Source organism: Emydura macquarii, unplaced genomic scaffold (assembly GCF_026122565.2).
Source record: "Emydura macquarii macquarii isolate MOO-44397 ecotype Brisbane River unplaced genomic scaffold, CSIRO-AGI_Emac_v2 contig_2205, whole genome shotgun sequence".
Lineage (NCBI taxonomy): Eukaryota > Metazoa > Chordata > Testudines > Chelidae > Emydura > Emydura macquarii.
Window position 1 is genome coordinate 1,157,421 of NW_027132342.1, and position 23,614 is coordinate 1,181,034.

General features: G+C 42.0%; 1 protein-coding gene across 8 annotated transcripts in view; it reads right to left on the bottom strand.

Annotated features, from left to right (window-relative positions):
• The window catches only part of EPS8 (EGFR pathway substrate 8, signaling adaptor), a 198,716-nt gene that overhangs the window by 88,306 nt on the left and 86,796 nt on the right, over window positions 1-23,614 (bottom strand). Inside the window, exon 1 of one of the 8 annotated variants that reach the window (XM_067559152.1) lies at window positions 11,212-11,354. The exons of the other annotated variants lie outside the window; for them this stretch is intronic. The gene's annotated coding sequence lies outside the window, so the exon portion shown is untranslated. Of the gene's footprint in view, window positions 1-11,211; window positions 11,355-23,614 lie in introns of those variants that run through there. 8 annotated transcript variants of the gene reach the window in all.

Sequence of the window (23,614 nt, forward strand, 5' to 3'; positions counted from 1 at the left end):
TTGAACATTAATATCCTGGTGAATTGTATGTGCTACCATTGTATGCAAAGTTATGAAGTTTTGCTATGTGAGGGAACACCCACAACCAGTCTTTCAGGTATAACAATGGAGTTGCCAGACAACATTAATGGGTCACCAACACCAAAGAAAGAAAGATTCCACTATCTCAGGAACTGTATACAATAGAGCCTTCAAGAGAGAGCAGGTAGACAATGGACACTGCTTGACCAATGGGAGCAACCGCCCACATCACAATCATAGATCTTTACAGCAAGCTGGAAGAAGCTATAAAAGAAGGGAAGTGACATCTGTCCCTTGGTCTCTCTTCCCACCTCCAACTCAACATATGGAGGACAAAGACTAACTGGAGAAGGGCATTCTCAGGCTGGATGGCAGTTTCACCTGAGTACTGAGGCTCTGTAACCTGCTTGCACTATCTGTCAGGGTAAGACAGTGCTTGATTCAAATCCTGTTGGGTTGGTAGAACTTAGACTGTGAATTTATTTTGTTTCTTAAGTAACCAGCTCTGATCTCTAAGCCTGTTCCTTATAATCAATCACAATCTACCTTTCTGTAGTTAATAAATCTTTTCATATTTTACCTAAAACGGTGTGTTTTGGCTGAAGTGCTTGGGAAATCTCAGCTCGGTTTACAAAGACTGAGCCATCCCTACGGTAGGGTGAATTGCTGTGCTTTGGGTGAGGCCTGCTCCAGAGCGGGTAGGAGGTGGTTGGCTGCAGCCTGCCTCCTGGCTGCATGCCAAACCGGGCAGGAGGCGGGCAGTGGCATACCAAGGGGGCCAGGCCCCCAGACGCCAGCCTGCAATGGGGGCAGCTGCCCCTCAGAGCCTCCAGCACCCTCCACCCACTGTGCATTGCGAAGGGCCAGCTCAGAGGCCCGCTCCAGGGCTGGAGCAGGAGAGGCAGGTGCCACGCAGCTGAGGCCCCGTGATGGAGGAAGTAACCCATGTGTCCCCGCCCATCCCCCTGCAGGTACGGACCCCGCCCCCTACCCAGGGTAACTGGGGGACAGCACCATCTTGTGGGAGCTGGGGACCCTTCCTGCCCTGTATGGGGGACCCTCAGGCTTGGGGGGCCTTCAATGCAGGCATGGACTCCAGGTGCTGGAGACCCAGGGTATGCCACTGGAGGTAGGCAGGGGACCACAGAATGTGGCTTGCCCTGGATCCCGCACCCTCCTAGGGATGGCCCTGATTAGACTGGTGAGTGACCTATTCACATTGAGGGAGGAGCGGACTGAATAATGAACTTACACTGGTCAGGCTTCTGGGGTGCAAGATTGAGGAGCTGGGGGGAAATTCACTGGTGCCTCTCTATTGTTGCTTCATACGTGGCTGGGGGAAAGCAGTCACGTAACTCAGCTGGGTGTGTCCCTGCCTGTGGACATCTGTGTAAATGCAGTACCTGCACTTTTGTAGAGGTTTGTAGCTTGCTAACAGCATCACAGTGTGAGGCAACTCAAGTAAACATTCCTGCAATCTAGCTGGGTGTGGGGCTCCACATGCTGTTGTGCTAGGTGATAGTGTCTGGAGGGGTTTGCTGCTTATCACTAGAAAGTCATTGTGAGAGAGAGTCCAGGCTGGACAGCACCCCTGGTTCACTGTTGCGGGCAGAAAGGGAAACAAAGAGCCTTCCACGAGGGCAGCCGGGGCGCATGATTTCTATTTTCCCGATGGAGGTTTTCTGTTGACAATTTCAAGTTTTCAAAAATAAAGAGCATTTTTCTGTCTGAAAATTTCTGACCAGCTCAGATCTGGATTTATTGATTTTTATTAATTTTTTTTAAATAATAAAGTTGCAAACAGACTGAACGAGGCTGATTGTTAAACGGTTTGTATTTCTGGGAATTTTCTTTCATTGAAATGCTTGTGAAAGGTGTTTGAAGTTCTCCATTTTCAAATGAACAGCTATGGCAGATTCCCACACAAACACACTATGCTCCTATTCCCACTTGGAAGAACTACTTTCTAGGAAAGAGAATGCAGGTCAGTCAATGTCCATTAAATCCTGGTTTCTCTGTAGAGACTGATACAGAGTGTGCCAGTAAGTGCTAAACGTGACAGTCATTTTGTAACGGGCACAGCTTTGTTCTGCGAACTAGTCACCACATGATTTTATGTAAATAAACTTTCAAACTAACCTAATCCATTATTGCTTTCTCTTCAATATATGAACATTAGCAAGGCAAATCTCTCAGCTGTCATCTGTTGATGCCAGAGATACAGTTTTGCTCTTAGCCTGGCTGGAATGCAGATTTTGAAAAAGGTCAGGTGTTGCCAGTTATTAATAGAGCCAAGCGTTCAAAGGTCGATTAAAAAATGCAGAACAGTTTTCAAGCTAGCTTCAGGGAGTCTGTAACGAATAGTGAGGCAGCTCGAGAGCACGAACACAGAAATAACTATACTGGTGGTAAATACCCGATGGAGGAATAGAGACAGCGAACCACAGGCAAAAGAGGATGAGTAAACAAGCTGAGTGAAGAAATCACAGAAGAACAGAACTACATTCACCGTGGGATCATCTATGCTCGCAAATTATACAAGGCAGCAGAGCTTGTCAGAAATTATTCCCAGGGCATTCACCTGAGATAAGACATTGCCCAGGTCAAGTCCCTGCTGTGCCTGATTCAGAGCAGGGACTTGAACCTGGGTTTCTCCCCCAACACAAGTGAGTGCCTGAACTATCAAGCTATTGGCTATTCTGAGGTGTATGCATCTTCATCAAACAAAAAACAAACAAACAAAAATCCCACACAATGAAAGAACTGTTTTGTCTTGACATTTTTGTGAACACTTCAAAAATGTTCATGGGATGGAAAAACCGTTTCCCACCCAGCTGTACCAGATAGCCTTAAAACATTTTATCCCTGGCCCACGTGTAACTGACAAACTATCAATCCTACTGCACATCCAAGAACAGCAGTATAGCAAAACCAGTGCAAGCACAGTGCTCGTTGTGGGACAGTGGCAGGAGAGGACTGATTAATTTGTGTAAGCTAGTTCGTCAGCATTTCTCAGTGACACTAGCACCACGTTAGTCAGCCTTGTTTGCAGCACAGCTGGCATAAATGGTTTAAAGCAGGGCTTTTAAAATGTTTGCCGAAAATCTGAGCTTAACAGTGCTGGAGGCTAATAACTTTACGTAGCGTAGAGGAGGCCCACAGTAACACCTATTCTAACAATAAAACTATGTATTGTGAAGCATTTTTAAGCGTGGTTTAAAACTGCTTCAGGCTAAAACATTTCTATCATGCTTTGTGCACATCCACAATAGAAGGCTAAAAAAGTATTAAAAGCCTTAGCCTGGAGCATGTGTGGGTTATGGCTATAGATACTGCCACGATTAACAGAATGTTAAACAAAGCTACAAAAAAACACCATTTACCTTACAGGCCAAGGTTCAAAACTGTTGTCTTGACGGTGTAAATGGGGTGATCTCTGAACATCCATTGTAAGAAAGCCTTGATTGGGCCCTGGTTCTAACAGACACAGAGAGGAAAGCTGAGGGTGTTGTGGTTATGACACTGGCCTGGGGGGCTGGTCTACATTACAGACGCTACAGCAGCACAGCTACGGCAAAGTAGCACCATAGCATAGACACTTTCCATAACAACAGAAGAGGGTTTTCTGTCACTGTAGTTATTCCACTCCTGCAAGAGCCAGTAGCTTTATGAAGGGAAGACTTTGTCCATCAACCTAGCAGTGCCTATACGGGGGCTTAGGTTGACTTAACATTTCATCTCTCACGGGTTTGAATTTTGAGGAGATCTGGGTTCGACGCCTAGCCCTGCCACAACACTTCTTTGATGACCTGCGGCAAGTCACTTTAGCGCTCTATAATTCAAATCACCATCTGAAAAATGGAGATAATACTTACTTCCTTTCACTTTTTGTCAGGTCACGTCTATACTACAAAGTTCAGTCAATGAAAGTTAAGCTGGCGTACAGCTGCTGAGGTTTGTATATGTTCTGAGCACACGCATACTTGGGAACTTGTGTTAACACTGCCCATGCTCCTCCCCAGGGTCAAGTTCCCAGCATGCCACTTTCTCCATCCCAGAATTTGTGTGCCTTTTTAAAAAAAAAACTCCCAGTCCCCCATGGTGCCTTTTCAGTCTCTCCCATCTCTCTGACAGAAGCTTGGATCCTGCAGAACACAGCGCCGTTCTCCTGAGCATTGCTAGTACAGCGCGCATGATTCTCCTGTATTTGCAGAGCTTGAGTCAGTACCACGACAACTGGGACTGTGATGAGGAAGATACAGATATGTTCAAGCACAAGAAGGGGATGCTGATGGACATCATGGAAAAAAAATGCCAGATTGTTGGTGGTGTTGATGTTGCAACTCCACACGGTGGTTTGTTGGTTCTGGGCTGAGAAACAAGCACTGATTAATGGGATCATATAGTCATGAAGGTTTAGGATGGATGACAAGAAGTGGCTGCTTCCAGGTGTGAAAGGCCACATTCCTGGATTCCCCAGACCTCCAGCATTGGGACACCAATCGGAGAGTGACACTCAGTGGAAAAGCAAGCGGTGACCACACTTCGGAAGCTTGCACCACTGGATTGATATCGGTCAGCGGAAAAATCAGACTGGAGTTAGGAAATCTACAAAAGGCACTGTTGCCAGCCAAGCGTGTAAGGCCAGTAAGCGGCTCCTGCTATGCAGGATTGTGACTCTCAATAATGTACAGGACATAGTGGATGGATTTGCAGACAGGGTGCCCAAACTGCAGTGGGGTGATAGACAACAAGCATATCCGTGTTCTGGCACCAGCAAAGCTAGCCACTGAATACATCAACAGGAAGGATACTTTTCCATGATTATGCAAGTGTTAGTGGCTGGGCAAGGACACATCACTGATATTGATGTTAGCTGGTCAGGGAAGGCGCACGACACTCACATTTCTAAGAACACAGGACTTTTCAAAAATCTGCAAGTGGAGACTTTTTTCCTGATGATATTGAAATGTAGAGAGTCATCCATGGGGGACCCAGCCCACCTCTTGTTCCCCTGGCTCATGGAGCCAAACACTGGCCACCTCAACGGCACCAAGGAAAGATTCATCTACCTTCTCAGCAGATGCAGAATGACTGTTGCATGCGCTTTTGTAGATCAAACAGACATTGACATTCTTTGTTCGGTAGATTGAATCTCAGAGAGAAAAAAACATCCCCATGCTCACAGTTGCATGTTGTGTACTGCATAGTATCTGTGAGACAAAGGGGGGGAAATTGCCCCCAGGGTAGATGGCAAGGTTGACTTGCCAGCTGGTGTACTAGAACAGCCAGAAACCAGGGCTATTAGAAGAGCTAACCATGGAGGTCTGGGAGGCCTTAAAAACCATTTTAGTCAACCACAGTGGTGTTGTCTGATGCTTTTCTGTGTACTTAGATTAAATATGGGTGGATCTTTGCCTCCCATTATGAATTCTGTAATGCTTGGTCTGAACTAATAAAGATACTCTGAGTTTCCAACAACAGAACTTTATTCAATGCAGAAGAAACAGACAACAAAACTGAAGTGCAAACACACACACAACTTAAATAATTTTTTTTAAACCAACACCGTAGTAGGGTGAACCATACTTTAAAATCCCAAGTAAAAATGGAAGGAAAGAGTGAACATTTCTGTCCATGTATCTGAAATGTAGTAGGTTGTGGATACATATACGCTGATATGTGATTTTCATGGGTTGGTGTATGTGTAGCTGTTGTTCTACTTGTTATCCCCCAGCATGGAGTGGTAGAGGTAAGGATGTATACCATTTTGCCACGCGGTATCTTGGTGGTGCAGGGTGCAATGACAATGGACTTCTCTGAGGACTGGAAAGGCTAATGAGTCCAGAGTCTTTGGGCATATCGGTCAGTAATGCTCTGCAGCATCTGAGTTGGTTGCTCGAGCAAATCAATGATGTCCTGGGGCATTCCCCAATGTGTGGCTCGGTCCTTTTGCCTCTCCTACAGCAATCACTCTCTAGTCTTGGCCCTTTTCCATGGTTACGATCACATGGTCTGTCCAAACCCTGTGTTCCTGGTTGGAGGCTGGAAAGGTTTGGAGGATCTCACAGAACATATCCTCGCTCTTCCTTCTCCCCCTGATCTGGGTCAGGCATTCAGCATGAATGGAGGCTGCACCTCTCAAGGTCACCATACCAGAAGCTGCAGGTAAAACCGACAGATACACCATTAGAGTTACAGTCACAACAGAACGGGAAAGGTAAGTCTCAAAACTCTCTTCCATTATTCCCAGAAACACTTTTTATAAGAAATGCTAATGGTCACTTCAGCTTTGGAACCTCTCATTGCAGCATGGCTCTGTAGCTCCAACAATGGTGACTAGAGATGGGTGTTCTGTAGCAATGCCAGCCATCCCTACCTGGGTATGGACATCGAGAAAGTACAGTAAATATCGGCACTATTTTCACAGGGAGTGGGGATTTTGGCTGACATCTCATTCCTGAGGATGACAAAGGCACAGAGAACCCAGCTGCCACTGGTGTTCCAAGGCCACCCAAGCCCATATGCTGCTGGCCTGTTTCCTGAAATGGTGCCAGCCAAGTTCAGCACAGAGTAGCATGGGAAAGTCTCCTACTGCGGTGAAAGAAACAAGGCTGTGCATCCCTAGGAATATTTGGGAGAGGATTGCACAGTATTTCCATGAAAGTTTCATTGAACTCTCTCAGGAGGATAAAAAGGACCATCCCTTATTTTAGATAAACTAAATAAACAAGGCAAAGAACTAGAAAGTGGAGCCAACTCTGCCTCGGTTTGTTCTACCTTAACCTGAGCACAGGATACTGATCTGAGGTGGACTGTGGAATGGGATTGCCAAACGAATCTTTTGGAGTGTATCCCCTAATGTTTTATTTTCTAACATTAGATCAGTAAAGCTACCAAAAATCAACCCCTTTTTCTTGAAACTTACAGAAGGGATGGGTGCCATTTTTCAAAGGGGGGGAAGAGAGTCAGGGGAGAGAAAGGGAGAGAGATGAGGACTGAAGAGAAAGGAAAATTTAAAACATCAAATTAAGGATACACTTACCCAGGCTCCCTTCCCCTTCATCAGCAGGCCCATCTGCACTTGTCAGTTGAGACTGGCTAGATTCTTGCAGGGTTTCAAACAGTTCCTGACTTGAGGCATGGGTTGAGTCTCCCGCTGAATCTCTCCTCTCCTCCTCTTCACTGTTCACAGCAGGGGTCCCTGCTTCAGGTTCCTTCAAAGTGCCCAAAGTCATCTGTGGGGTGCTGGTTGGGTCACTGCCAAGTATAGCATGCTGCTCGCTGTAGAAGTGGCAGGACAGCACCAGATCTTTTGTCACCCTCCCTTGCTTTCAAGCGGCACTGTTGTTCATCCTTGTCAAGCCGCCCCCCCGCTCCACTTACCCTGTAACAACTTCTGCAGAAGGGAATCTCATTGCTTCTATCCTGAAACAGGACAGTTTCCTATCACAGTTTAATCCTGGCTTGTTTTGGTAGGCTTGACCGGACCATGCTGTTTTAACCACATACCCAGATCTGACCTGCAAAGTCAACAGCTGTAGCATGACTTGGGAACACTCTTCAACTACAGTTTGGTCCAATCTACAGGAAGAGGCCTAACCGTGTTGGTCATTAGTATGCTTCAACCAGTTCCAAAGCGTAGATGGGACGTAAGAATAACATTAATGGAAAAACATTCTCGTGCTCCTTTCTGCTTTTGCTTTCTGAATGTGTTTAGATCTAATTCTTTATAATTTTGCAGACTACAACTCCTCCAACAATATATTGACATTTGCTCTCAAGGCTACACAACCAGCCACTGTGACAGTGACATTTCATTTACCTTGCACTTGTACATGTATTTTCTGCATAGTCACAGACCAGTAGGCTTCATGGCTGATCCCTGCTTACACTTACATCCTGGCTACATTGAAGGAACAGGTGCTACTTCAAGTCTACCTGGTCTTCCACATGGCGGCACACAGCACTAGCCACGAAGGGTATGTCTACACAGCAGGTGGGCGAGTGCGCTTCCCAGTGTGGGTAGACAGACATGTGCCAGTTCTGCTTCAGCTAGCCCACTAAAAATAGCAGTGTGAATGCAGCAGCATGGGCAGTAGCTTGGGCTAGCCACCTGAGTACAAACCTGCCTGAGCCCTGGGTACATACTTGGGCGGCTAGTCTGAGCTGCCACAGCCACACAGCTATCTTTAGCATACGACTTCGAGCAGACCTAGCATCTTTCTGTCTACCCTCCCAACTGCTGTGTAGTCACACCCTAAGGGCATGTCTACATTGCTGCAGCGGCAGGGACTGATGCAGCGGCATTGATTGAGTGGGTCTTCCCAGACCCACTCAGTCAATCAGAGAGAGCGCTCGCCAGTCAAGTCAACTAGTCCACCTCCCCGAAAGGAATAAGGCTGTGTTGATGGGAAGCTACATAACGTAGTTTGCATATCTCCCATTGACCACCACTGCCAGTGTAGACCAGCCCCTTAAGGACTGAACCTAGGGTGAACTGCTTTAAATCAAAGCGATTTAAATCACCAATTTTAATCATGATTTAAAATCAGCAGGCTGGAAACCGGGATTAAATCATCTATTTTAATTGTGTTTTGCATTTGTACTTTCCAACTCCCAACTGGTTTATTAACTTTGAATCAATTGGTCCCTGAACTGAATTAGTTGAATAAACTGCAATACAGAAAAATAAACAAACTTTTCACCGCGCCTGCAGAAGAGGCTACTGGTCTCAAAAGCTGGCTGAGCACGTCAACAAACTCTGGTTTCAGATGCTTAGTCAGTGACTTTCACCAGTCACTGGTGGTTTCATTTTCTTTAAAACTTGGCAGCAAACATGTACTGCCCTTTTTTTTTTTTTTTTCTGGTATTTCATTTAAAGGATTTTAATAAATAAGTTTAGGCCCTAACGTAAGTTGTCCATTTCAAACTTATTATTAAATAGATTGATATTTTAAATATTAAACTTGTGTTTAACTTCAATTAAAAAAAATGTGATTCTCTTTAAATGGCACTGATTTTTAATCCGCCCTGGCTGAATCCCACTAATCGAGCATGCTAGTTACCTATGAGAACAAATTTCAAAACCAATAGTAGGGATCTCAAGCTTGGCAGTACAGACCACTAGCTACTAAAAGCTGCGGGCACATTCTCTATACCAGTGTTTCTCAACCTGGGGGTTGTGACAGTTTTAGAGGAGTCACAAGTGCAGAGCTGGTATTGGGGGGGCAAGAAAGGCAATTGCCTGGAGCCACAGGGGCGCCATGAAACTAAGTTACATGCCTCAGCCCCGTGGGGGTGGGACTCAGGCTTCAGGGGTACAGTAGTTTGGAAAGGTTAAGAACCACTGCTCTATACAGTCCTCTTCCCATCACCTATAGGAACCAAGTCATATACGAGCACTGGGAATGGAACCCAGATCTCCTATACCAGTAGCACAAAGCACTATACACCAAACCACGAGAGACGGGAAAATCTTCATCTTCACCTGCCACAAAGGAGTTAATGCTCAGTACTTTGATGTAAGAAGTATAATTTCATTTCCCCATATGCTGAAAAGAAATGTAAACATGAACCTTGATTCAACAGGAAATGCCTTGTAACTATGGTAAAACAAAACTAAACATTTATAAAGCCACATGTCAGCAAGGCTGAAACTAGGAGGGCTGAGGTCCTGAGAAGGAAAATTCATAGTGATGTTTGACATCAGCTGTGACATCTTTTTATTTTAAAGTTCACATATAAATGGGGATGAGCAATCAGTAACCCTGTTTAATTTGTAACCTGCCTGATTAGAAAATGCTGCTTATTCTCAGTTTCACCCGGACCAAGTGACATGCAAATAAGGAAGCAAACAAACTACTGTTAAGCCAATCTACAAGTACTTGTGACTTCAACCGTTAAGGTGATTTATAAACCAAAAGAAGTTTTTCTGTGTGAAAATGGAAAAAAAAATTTTTTTAATTATAATGAATTCTTTTTCCCCAATAATAATCTCTACTGATCCTTCAATGATTTTCAATACACCCACACTGCCATATAAGAAGAACAGTATTACATTACAACAAGCTGCTTGGAAAATATTTTCTCTCTCCAGTTGTCAGCGTAATTGCATTGTATAATTGGCAGGAACCAGGTTTTATTTTTCTGTCAAGTGCCATATACAACTGTGGCAACCTATAAATAAAATAATAAATAATAATAATAATAATAGACTAATAGCTGCATCTTAACCTTCAAAGCCTGCCCCATCACGGTAGTCCCATAATTCATTTCTCCCAATCTCCAAATTTGGAGAAGCCAACTACTGCTTCTTGATTCTACAGGAAAAACACTATCCCTGCTAGGTTTGAGTGTACAGATGAAATCGCTTGCCAGATGTTGTATGGAACTTCTTTTCCTGTATTGTCCTGTCTTATAATATTGGTTGGAAGGGAGTTAGGTGCACACATAAGCCTTACAGAGAAAAAACAAAAAAAAACTCCCATGGACCTTGTGAACAGGGTGGAGGAGGAAAGGAGAGAGACAGCATAAGGGAGAGGCAGGAGAAAGGAGATTATTAATCAGGTAATAAAGGTAAAGGAAAAAATGTTGAGAACACAAAACACAGAATCTTCACTTTCATTTGTTCTGCACGAGGTCTGAGCTCCAAACTCCCTAATCCAAGAGAGAACATTAGCACTTTGACAAATAACTTTTTATCTTCCTACTCAGTTTGCCCATCTGGAAGATGGAGACCAACATTCCCATTTCTCAAGAGGTCATGAGTTGAGCAGGTTGAAAACTTCAATTTATTTCTTCAAAAAAAATTCATAGGAAATTCTTTTGTTCAAAACTTTATATAGAAAAATGTTGATTTTCATGAGGAAATTTTAAATTAATTTTTTTTGTTTGGTTTGGCTTTTGCAAACCAAAATGAAGTGAAAGTCTCAATTTGAATCAAAATGAAAGATCTTGTTTCCTTTCATGTCATCAAAAATAAAACATTGAATCAAAATCAAAGTTCCGTGAAATGTTTCAATTCAACAAACCTGCATTTTCTTGCAAAAAAGCCCAACAACTTTTGATCAAAAATATCTCAGCCCTTCTAGTCCTGAGGATTAGTTATGTTTTATAAACTCTTTCCAGATAAAAATAGGGAGATAAGTGATTTTTTTCTCCATTGTTGTACGATAGTAACAACTATACCTTAGTGCTAGACAATTGCTGAGGATCAGTAATGGATAGCAGTCCCTTGGCTATGTCGACTCTAGGAGAGCTTTTCCAGTTTAGGAATACTCTAACAGAAAAGCACTCCTAGCACAGATACAGCTGTACTTTGTACTATTATAGCTAATCCACTCCTGAAAAAAACCAAGCTATTTTTGCAGAAGTTCAGTTTTGCTGGTATAACTGTGTCTACGATAGGGGCTTCTGCCAGCACAGCTATGTTGGTCAGAAATTGCACCTCTTCATATCCCTGATTTGCTGTATTCAATAAAATAAATAGTTTTCTAAAACAACTCTTAGTAAAGGAACCCCAGCCACATCCCCAGCATTGTTTCCCTTAATCAATAGAGCGATATCAAGGATTAATAGGGCCCATGAATTCAGCATGTAGCAACATTTCCCATAAACTATTCAGGGCGCGCACACACGCATGCATGCGCACAAAACCACCAGGAAACTGGTAATGTAAACGTTTTTCCTGCCTCCCAATCAGGGTGGTGCACCACAGGGATATGCAATGAACAATGTGGTATGTTGACTTAAACAGTACAGTGCAGTACAGTTGAGACTCAGTTCTTACTGGATCACATGGCTTTTACCTGCCTGTTTGGATTCGGAGTCGTTTCATTTGGAAGCCAAAAACCAAACAACTTAATTTCAGGGACACCTTCCCCTCACATGAAGCTAAAATGCAGGCATGTGCGATTATGTGTAATTAAAGGGCCAACCGTGGGCACAAGCTATTAAATGCTCAGCATGTTTGGAAATCAGGGAACTCAGGTAAGTACTTAAATTGACTCAAGAGCCTGACTTTGGTCCAGATTTTAGGTGACCATTGAATTTTTTCCAAGTACTAGTGTGCACATACTAAAGATTAATACAGCCTGAGTATGTAGCCTAGATCACTATGCAAATTCAATAAGTAAATGACTCCCTTAAAAGTTAAACAAACACAAATATACGGATTAGCTTTCAAAGAACCTATGATTATACTGTTTATATACTGGTTATTATCAAGAGGCCAAGGGTACGGAAAAACTCATGACGATAACGTGACAGTTTCTATAGTGGAATGATTTTATTACTGATGGCTCAAACATAGATACTTGGTCAGAAAGACTGAACAGTGAGGAGTTACATAAGTGGTGTAGATGATTTAATTTAAACTTTTAGAGTTCATGTTTCTCAGTTTCATGCCTTCAAATCCCTGTTTCTCCTTACACTCTTAAAGGCAACCTTATGGACCAAATTCTGCTCACCTTTACTCCCATAAGTCTCTCACTATTGGCAATAATAAAGGAAATATGGATTCGATACTTTAAATGTATTCAGAGCTTTTCTTCATTAATAATGTAGTATGCCTTTTATTGAACAACTTCTGTTGGTGAAAGAGACTAGTTTTTGAGATATACAGAGCTCTTCTTCAGGATCTGAGGATGAGCTCTGTGTAAGCTCGAAAGCTTGCTTCTTTCATCAAGAGAAATTGGTCTAATAAAATATATTTGGTTCCCAAGGCAAATTTCAAGCCAGCAGCTCAAATGATTCTAAATAAAAGAAGAAGAGCAGGTTTGGAGAAGATTCAACGAATACTTAGGATGCTGCTCTTAGAGAAGACAACTGAAAGCTCTGCATGGATATAGGGAGTCCACACAAATTTGAGTGGTTGATCAGGGCCTAAATCAGATAATAAAATCTTATGCAGTTAATGAAATTAAAAATATTTATATGTATTACTCAGAGCTTCCATCTCCCCACCTATTATTAAGTTTTAAACTAGAGCTCCAAGGTGTCTGTTTACACAATGAAATCCAAGGAGGGCAGTTTTCCTTTCTCAAGCAGGCGTATTAGATAAACATTAAACTCATACTCTGTTTCAAATAAAGAAATATTTGTCCCACACACAATCACCATTCAAAGCTCTTGTTTTTATAGCGTTAAGAAAAAATAGCTATGTCCTTGATAATTTTTTCATGTATGCCAATAAAAGGACATTGGATTAATGCCAATATGCATCCAGCACCACTTCAAATAAGTATTTAAATACCTACGAAATCCTGAAAAAAGCTTAGCACTATTTTATCTGCTAACCCTTTTTATTCTTGCTTCATCTTCTCCTCCTAGGACAGCCTGTTTTCATTTAGAAAGTTTTTGGGTAGTGTGGAGAGCAACGAACACAGTGAGAGACAGTAGCAATGACTGAAAGTTGGGCTTTTAAATGGCCGATTTTTAATAACATTAAAAGTTGAGAACTACATTTTGCACTTTTATGAGCCATTTGCAGTGTTGCCAACTCCAATTTATAAATTTTGCAATATTCCAGGTTTTTCCAATAGCCCCAGCTCCTGACGTAATTACATGAGAATTTCAGCTCTTTTTTTTTTTTTTTTTTTTTTTTTTTTTTTAAATAAAGTAAGAATCCAGCCCTCATGGTTTCAGAGAAAACATTGAAAGTATGACCCAGCTGCACCCTGAAGACTCAAAAACCAGAAGGCAAATAAAAAAACCCACAACCTTTATTTTTAAAAGTAATAGTTTTAAGATCATGATTTTTGAATATTTGGGACTGGCTATACTGAACTTCATGCCATTGAAATGGCACATGACTAAAAAATAACTGACCCCAAACCATGCTTGTATCTCTGAAGATACACACAAAAAAAGTAAACAAAAAGTTATGCTAAAGGGCATGAAGGTTAAAAACCTGCAATCTTTTTTTTTTTTTTAAATACAAAATTCTTTATCTGTAGTACTAACTTCTGACTTTTGAAACCTAAACATTTTAAAAAATTATATTTGCTTTTCATTATTTATTTATTCGGCATTGGTCAGGCCGCATTTGGAGTATTGTGTCCAGTTTTGGGTCCCCCACTACAAAAAGGATGTGGAGAAGTTGGAGAGAGTACAGCGGAGGGCAACAAAAATGATTAGGGGGCTGGAGCACAAGACGTATGAGGAGAGGCTGAGGGAACTAGGCTTGTTTAGCCTGCAGAAGAGAAGAATGAGGGGGGAATTAATTGCAGCCTTTAGCTACCTGAAAGGGGGTTCTAGGGAGGATGGAGCTAGGCTGTTCTCAGTGATGGCAGACGACAGAACAAGGAGCAACGGTCTCAAGTTGCAGTGGGGGGAGGTCTAGGTTGGACATTAAGAAAAAGGTTTTCACTAGGAGGGTGGTGAAGTACTGGAATGGGTTACCTAGGGAGGTGGTGGAATCTCCATCTTTAGAGGTTTTTAAACTGCGGCTTGATAAAACCCTCGCTGGGATTATTTAACTGAGGTTAGTCCTGCTTTGAGCAGGGGGTTGGACTACATGACCTCCTGAGGTCCCTTCCAATTATATGATTCCATGATTTATACTGCTTATTTTTGACTTCCGCTCATTATTGTTTACTTTCATACAGTCTAGACAGGATGGGCTAGTTTCATTTTTGGTTACAGTCACTTCTATTTGCATATTCCCAGGCACTAAAAAAACATACAAATAATTGCCTTGTGAGCACTGCACAGGAATGTTAAAAAATTTTTAAAAGTTCTAATTCACATTTTAAAGATATAAATGGAAACTTTGATGAACATTAGGCTTTGTGAAACCTTTATATTTTCAAAATCTGAATGCTAGTCCTAGCTGCCTATATTATTATCATTTACATTACGGTAGCCCCAACCACAAGTAAAAGTCCACACTGTGCTAGGCACAGTACATACACATAGTAAGAGACCGTCCCTACACCAAACTGCTTACAGTCCAAGGCCCCAACTCAGGAAAGCACATTAAGAATATGCTTTCTTGAACTGGGGCCTAAATAGAGAAGGCAGATATGGAGAATGGAACAAGAGAACAGAAATATTATCCCCATTTTACAGATGAGTACTGAGGCACAGAGACATTTAATGACTTGCTCATGGTCGACAGGCAGTTTGTGGCAGTCAGGAACTGAATCCAGATCTCTTAAGTCTCAGTTCAGAGACTTAACCATCATTCCACTCAATGCTTGGCACGTTCCTTTTAGGTAAGACATTATGGAAAAGGAGGAATGCAGAACGGATGGAATCAATTTTGGTTAGGTCTATACAGACACCTTAGTTATAATAACTTGATAAAGAAGCACTGGATTAAAAAGGAATTTAGAGGGCATTCTTCTCTAGGTAACATTTTAAATCTGGCTAAACTGAAGACCTGAAATACATTTGTTCCCCTCTCTGGAATCTTCTTTTCTGAACAATCTAACACTTCCCAAAGCTAGTGCAGCGGGTAAGCCTGTGCATTTAGCAAAACGAATAGCTGCAGAAACATTGAACAGATGCTGCCGCGCAGACACTTAGCCATTCAGGAAACATCACTTATCTAAAAATAAAAAGATAACTATAGTATTCATCCAATCGGTGTCAAAAATGGGGTTATAAAAATATCCTGCTCCTCAATCCATCTTCACAGGGAACAGTTGTGCTTACGTATATACTGCAAATTCCAACCCTTTCTCCTTTCATAAACCTATCATCGCTATCAGCACTGCAATAGGTTTAAAGGAGGAGGTCCCAAGTAAGCCGTCACAAATGTTTTCCCAGCTAAGCAATCCAAACTAAGCAGATGTCAACCTTCATTTTTCCCCCTCAAGGAGCCTGCCAGGCAAGATAGAAAAAACTGCAGTTACTCCATCTTTATATTGCCTTTCATTATCTCAATGTTTTTCTAAACCCTGTCCTCTTGCTTTTTCAACTTTATGTAACCTCTTCTCCTTCTTCATATTGTTTCCCACCCCCCCTTTCCTTTAGTTACACATATTTATTACAGCATTTCGGAAAACTGAGTCCACCTGCAGGAAAACAAACTAATTGCATTGCCCCTCTTAACTTCATCTGTTAAAAGCCTTCTCCAAAATGTGCAATCAAAGTAGACAGTGCACATCTTTATAATAGGATTCTTCCACTTCTTTCTTACGCACTTTGGCGAGCAGTGAAACAGTTAGTGCCGATATTTAAAGTATTGTGACTGGGATCTGAATTAGCACTCGCTCAAATGAATAGGGCATTTCACACTTCAGACCTATTGTCTCAGGTTTCCTGCAAACTCAGATACATGTCACTGCACTGGCTACATTTCAGACACATTTTGAAGATTTTCTTCACAATCAAAATCACTAGAGACTGAGTTTCTTTTTTGTTTCTTAATAAAAGCAGAAACTCTAGGGAACAACTGAGATCTGTCTGTGCCTCTCAGATAGCTTTTAGCATCCCACACTTCAGAAAATATTGGCCTAGGTCATGTTCTTCTATTTGTCTTCACTTCAGCAGTTAACGGAAGTGAGAATGCAAAACAACACTGGAGCTACACCGAGTGAATTTGATTAGCAGCACAGTGTGATTGGATTAGCAGCTGATCAATTGTGCTCACTTGAGCTGTAGCTGCATCCGCACCTGGCATTACTAGCCCAAGTGTCAGCAGCCTTCAGGCTTCAACCCACCCCCACCTCCCCCGATGGTCCAGCTAGCTCAAGTAAATTTAAAGCACTATCATAAAGAGCTAGATATGTGCGTGTATGCGCATGAGAGTCGAGTTGGGGTAACACTCAAGTTTTACCTCAAGCTAACACCACACTGAAGACACTTGAGCCTCTATCTTACATTCATCCCACAATTAAGGCCAACAAGCTACTTCCATCAGCCTGACTTTTTTTTCTTTGCTCGTTCATTTTTATACAAATTTAAAGGCACAGAGGATAGATAGTTTGATGCTTGACTTCCATTATAAAATCAGTGGTAGCCGGGCACCTAGCCTGTGAAAATTTCTCCCTGAAATGACACCTGAATCACCGTTTGGCAAAATACTTATTCTCTGCAGCAGAGCTGAGTTTCTTTGCAATGGCAACAAGATAATAAGATCAGAGCAGCAGTCAGTCATCTGTTCGTCAGCCGCACACAACAACCAGCTTTCCCTGAACTAGCTGTTCCAGCCTTGGTCAACCAATCAACACCAAGAGTGTGTTCAAGAGGCACCTACTGTACTGTGTTCTCACTGAAGAATTACCTCATCCCAACAATGAGATTTTAAATGTGCCCCTTTCCATTGCATAGGTGGTGACAATGGAGACATTTATTCTCTGAGCTCGGTAGGAGACCAGTGGCTCAGAAGCAATTAATTAGGAAGTTACAGTATGAAGGATGAATGGAGAGATTACTGAATCATGTGGGGCCATGAATAACAGGGTCAATTACCTTCTGATTCAGAGGGGTCGGGCACAGCTAGTATCTAGCCAAGCGGCAAAGAAAACCACCTCCATTTTCTTTATTAAAAAAAACATACCATAAAGACAGCAAAAAACAATAAAGACAGCAAAACTATTTGTCTACAAAATTTGCATTCTTTGGTTTGATTCAGATTTATGATTCAGTGTTTCCAAAGTACAGATAATCCCAGCTGCTGACAATGACACAGGTGAGATTGAACTGAGATACACTTCACTGCTTCCTTTGACAGAAGGAAAAAAGGAATCAGTTCCAGCAGGCCAAATATTATAGAAATTAGACATGGAGAAGCCATTTTAGATTTTAGGTTTTAGGTTTAGGTTTTAAACCTGCTGCCTATTTTAGGTTTAGGTTTTAAACCTGCTGCCTATTTATTTCATTCAGTGAGCCCTGGTTCTTGTGACGTGAAAGGAAAGAATACTTCCCTATTCACTTTCTCCACACGGTTCATGATTTTCTAGACCCCTGTCATAACCCCCATTAGCTGTCTCTTTTCTAAGCTGAATGGTCCAGACCTTTTAAATCTTTCCTCATATGGGAATGGTTCCATAACTGTAATAGCTTTTGTTGCCCTTCTCTGTACCTTTTCCAATTCTAATATATCTGTATGCAGTATTCAAGATGCAGGCCTACCGTTGATTTATAAACTGTCATTATGATATTTTCTGTCTTATTATCCATCTCTTTCTTAATGGTTCCTACCAGTGTTTTGTTTTTGGGGTGGGTGGGTGGGTGGTTGGTTATTACTGTTGCTGCACACTGAGCAGATGTTTTCAGAGAACTATCCACAATGACTCCAAGATCTCTTTCTTGACGATAGCTAATTTTGGACCCCATCAATTTGTATGTATAGTTGGGTTTACGTTTTCCAATGTGCATTACTTTGCACTTATCAACACTGAATTTCATTTCATTTTCTTGCCCAGTCACCCAGTTCAGTGATACCCTTTTGTAACCTTTCACAGTCAGCTTTGGATAAAACTATCTTGAGTAATTTTGTTTCACCTGCAAAATTTGACAATAATGAGAAAGTTACAGAATTATTTCTTAGAAGGGAAAGGGAGTGGCTGGTGCCCTGGTGATAGAGTCAAAGGGGCCTGGGCTAGTGGGTGGAATCAATTGTAATTTGATGTTGAAGAGAAGGAATTGTTAACGATTAGGTGGGCTTGGTTTGCTAGAATTTAGAATTCTGGAAGACAGGCATAACCTCTGCTACAGCAGCTCTACAAAACATTGCCTAGCTGCCTTATTTTTCAGCCTTCACAGGACTGAATTCCCAACCGGTGACTTCCCCTTCTAACTGCAGTCATTATAAAGCCTGCGTCTCCACATTGCAAATGGGCAAACTGTGCTTAGGGATTAGTTTTGGCCAGTGAGATAAGCAAAAGGCCCTGTCCAACTGTGAATGAAATGGCTGGAATCTAGAGAGATCCTCCCACCCAGTACGAATCTACTGTGCAGCAGCAGGGCTTTTTAAAAATGCCATCCTTATAGTTCACTTACTGAAGTTGAAGCCCTAAAAAGGAGCATCTGTAAAAGGGGACAGGTAGGGAGCAAGGCACTCTTTTACATTAAACGACAGCAAGTTGAGCTACTAAAGAAGAACTGTGTTGAGAGGAATTTTGTCCCAAGAAAGATGGGTTCATCTGGTTTCTCTTGCTGCGCCATCTCAATTCCTCACTCCCACAGCCAGCATAAACAGCAGGAGTGGAGCATTTGACCCATAAGCATTAGAAAAGTCCACCTTCTCTCTCACTGCTAATAACACTCCAATAATGAAGGCAGGGAACAGGTGGAGGCACAGAACACACAGGAATAATGGTGGCATAGACAAGGGAAAGTAACAGACAATGGTGCATTCAAGAGGTCCCAGAGGCCAGTACAGACCAGTTATCACCTCTCCGGATGATGCACTGTTCACAGCTGGATGTGGAGCTTCCTCTAAAGCAGCAGTGAGCAGAACGCAGGGAGCATGCTTATTTTAGCTGAAGGGAGCACTACAACCAGTTGAGCAATTTCAGCACTGCATGAGTACACATCAATGGGTCTAGACAAGCAAAGAGGAGAGAAACAAGGGATGGACAGAAGACTATGGAAGCAAGAAGGAGAAAGACAACTAGAGGAAGAGAAGACCAAAATAGGAAAGAGAAAAAGTGACTTAGTAGAAAGAGAAAGAGGAAAATGATGTGGAAAACCTCTCTGCTATGAATTTCACTTCTTATCTCTCATTCACTGGAGAGGCTGCCTCAAAAGGAACAATTCAGTCAACAAGTAGTAGCAACAAGGACAAGGGCCAAGTCAAAAACTTTTTAAGAAGTTAATGAGTAGAGGATCTCTTCAGGATGCTGTGCACATATGAAAATGCTGTTGCTGCAGCACTCTATCTGGGGGGTCATGGTTGATAATGTGGTGAACCTGAACTCCCACTGTGTTGTTGTGGCCAAAACAGCTCATGTGATCCTAGGGTGCATAAACAAGGTAATCTCAAGTAGAAGTAGAGAGGTTTATTTTACCTCTGTACTTGACGCTTGTGCAACCGCTGCTGGAATACAGTGTCCAGCTCTGGCAAACACAATTCAAGAACGATGCTGAATATTGGAGAAGGTTCAGAGAAAAGCCATGAGAATGATTAAAGAATTAGAAAACTTGCCTTCTAGTTACAGACTCAAAAGTTCAGTGCACTTGGCTTAAGAAGTAGACTGTAATCATAACCTTCTCCAAGTATCTACATGGGAGACAAATATTTAGTAATGGGCTCTTCAGTTTAGCAGAGAAAGGTATAACATAATCCAATGCCTGAAAGTCGAAGCTAGATAAATTCAGACTGGGAATAAGTCTGAATAAATTTTTGACAGTGAGGGTAATTAACCACTGGAACAATTTACCAAGAGTTGCGGAGGATTCTCCTTCACCGACAATTGTACAATCAAGATTGGATGTTTTCTAAAAGATATACTTTAAGAATTATTTTGGAGAAGTTCTATGGCGTGCGTTACATGGGAGGGCAGACGCGATGATCACAATTGCCCCTTCTGGCCTTGGACCCTATGAATCTAGTGGCAGAGCAGAATTCATTTATGTCCAAGTCTAAGGATAAAGGAGGAACAAATGTAAAGCAATGCTAGTTTTGGCACATTATATGCATTAATGTTAGGATAAATTTTTATAAAAGATACGTAACAAAAAATATGCTCAAGAAAGCATAGTACAGTGGGGTACATTGGAATAAAAGCAAAAACATAAGAAAATCCCTTTATCAAAGAAAAACAATGAGAGTCCTGTAGCACCTTAAAGACTAACAAATTTCTGCGGGCATAAGATTTCATAAGCCCAAGAAAGCTTAAACCCACAGAACTGTGTTAGCCTTTAAGGTGCTACAGGACTCTCGTCGGTTTTGCTGCATACAGACTAACACGGCTACCCCTCTGGAACTTTTTATCAAAGAAATGCTTAACCAACAGTGATGGGAGCTACAGAAAACCCTAAGATAAATAGACAGAATACTAGAGCAGGCTTCACTGTAAGTCATTCCTTCTTGGTTAAGGTCTGATACTGTTTTTTTTTTTTTCCAATGGACACTACTGCCTTATAATTTTAATAACATTCTATACTTTCCAAACATATTTTAGCCACAGATGTAAATTGGTTTTATAAAATGTAAATTGTTTTAACATTAATGCATGTAATGAGGCACCAAAGATACACACCAACAGCACTGTGATACACTTATTCTGAACAAAAAGCATCTTGAGGACCTGATCATATCCCTTCCCAAAGGGAAGACTATTATTTATTTTCCAATGCTTTTTTCCTTCCCATGATGCTATGTAAAAGCAGATCAACCATGAAGCCCAGTTTTTGTTGCTCACCCTTTTATTTTTACTTATCTGAAGAGTTCAATCATCATGAATACTGAGCACCCCGGCACACCAAGATAAATCTCAGAGGAAAAATACAACATGATTAATGCTGTGCACACATCAGTTTAGTCAGCTGGCTATTTTTGCTGTCATTCATACTTGTCTCTAAATGCCATGGTAAATAATTTATTTCTCCACAGTATGCTGTCACTATTCAATAAATCCCACACACATCACGTTACTTGAACATTAATGTTTACAAACTATTCTACTTCAGAACTAATATCTCCCATAAAATTAGTTTGATCTGTTTTAAAACATTTACAGTGTAATAGGAGATTTAGAAGAGATGATCCGCACTCACAGATTAATCTACCTTAATGGGAAAGGTGCAGAGAGTTCACTTTTGTCCCTTCCCCAGTTCTTGTAATACATCTACCACACCTACAAAATTTTTAGCGTGAGGTGAAGGAAACAGATATCCCAGTTCCTACAACTATGTTACTCAGGAGACTAAATTAGAAGCCTGCATTTTATACAGATTATACATTTTCAGCAGAACACAGAAGCAGCCTTTCTTAAATTCAATTTGTAGTTCAGAATTGAGACTTGGATTCATTTTGTATCTTGCTGCTAGATTTAATTAATATTTGTTGTCTTTTAAACTATGCACAGCGCCTGCTGTGCAATACAATGAAAGTGTGTATTATAAAATTTAAAAAAATAAGTACAGACTCTTTGGGGAGGGAATCAATTAGAGGTCAACCACCTTGAGTGTATAAATAACAACTGCCTAGGTTCAGCCAGGGTACTGCAGCAAGTCTAAAGGGGAAAAGTTTAATTATTTACTATCCAAAGAAAAGCTAGATTCCAAGGTCATCTACTACAAAGTGTGAGAATAAAACATTAGCTTACAGTTTTATAACATACTTGCCAGCACATATAAATATGAGTTGTAAAGTGTGGGGGGGGCATGAGGGGGGAGGAGAATGAGAAAGGCATTTTTAAATAATAGATAGGACTAAGATTGGATTTTAGGCAAGACAGAGCAGTAAAAAGATAAACATTTTTGCTTAAAAAAAGAACGTCTTTCCTAAAGAGGAATACTTAGCATTTATGTGGCCTAGCAAAAGATTAACAGCAAAATCGGCCTCCATGCTGAGCCTAAACATGAGAAGTTATGAAGAAGATGCCAACTGCTTTGGAACAAATCACTGAAGTGGAATATTTCACAAGCTGGAATTACAGTCAAGACCTTGTCTCCAGGAGTGAAATGGAGTGTGCTAACCCTCTGCACATCTGTAATGCACCTCTCATCCACACGTGAAAATGCTGCCAACGGCACACAGGCGACCACACAACCATTTGGATTAAACTTACTTTAAGCCAGCCTAACTGCCACCCATGTGGCCCTACCCCACGCCAGGCTCGCATGGGTGAAGACAGCTGGCATAATAGCCCCAGCATGCAAATAATCTACTTGCTACCATCCCAAAATGCAGTTGCAATTGGAAACTGAACTGAAATTCCCACTTTCAGCACATTCCAAGCGTTGGGCCAGGCATTGTTATACTTATCGGTATCCTGGCTTCATTTTTATTTCAGTGGCCAATGCAGCACTATAGACAACCCTGAACAGATGGGGGGCAAGCAACCAAGACTCCAAGGGAGGGAAACAGCCGACAAATCTGAGATTCAAGAAAAGCTAGTTCAGGTGGGACCCATTCCTGGACATGCAAAGAGACGTCAATTACAACACCCAATCGTGAATGCAGCGGTACAGTACCGCATACGTGTGGGTGCAGGGCAAAAAATGCAGAACCCCAGCAGCAATGTCACCAGGTCCAGTGACCCATGGTTCAAACTGCTAGGGTACACAGGGTAGCCTACACTTTCAAGAGCCACTCGTGATTTGGAAGGTTCCTCAATCTTTGTGGAGTCTCAAGCTGGGCTTCCAAAGGGGCCTGATTTCAGAAACAAACAAGTATCTGCCCTGCGAGAAATAACGGGTCTCCAACTGGTTACCCCAAAATTGAGCTGAGCCCCCCCGCCCCTTTGAGTTACAATCTTTGGTTGCGTCCACCCAATCCAGACAGGCTGGGTGGCATACTGAGGTGAGTCAGAGAATGGGGGTGGTGCTCCCTTGCTGAGCCCTGCCCCACCACCCAGGGGCTGGTGTCCAAAGCCTGCTGGCATCGCTCCTTGCTCCTCCAAATGTTCCTCTGCACCCTCCCAGCCTGAAAACCTCTGACTTAGGGTCTGAGTTCCAAAGACGCTTTAAA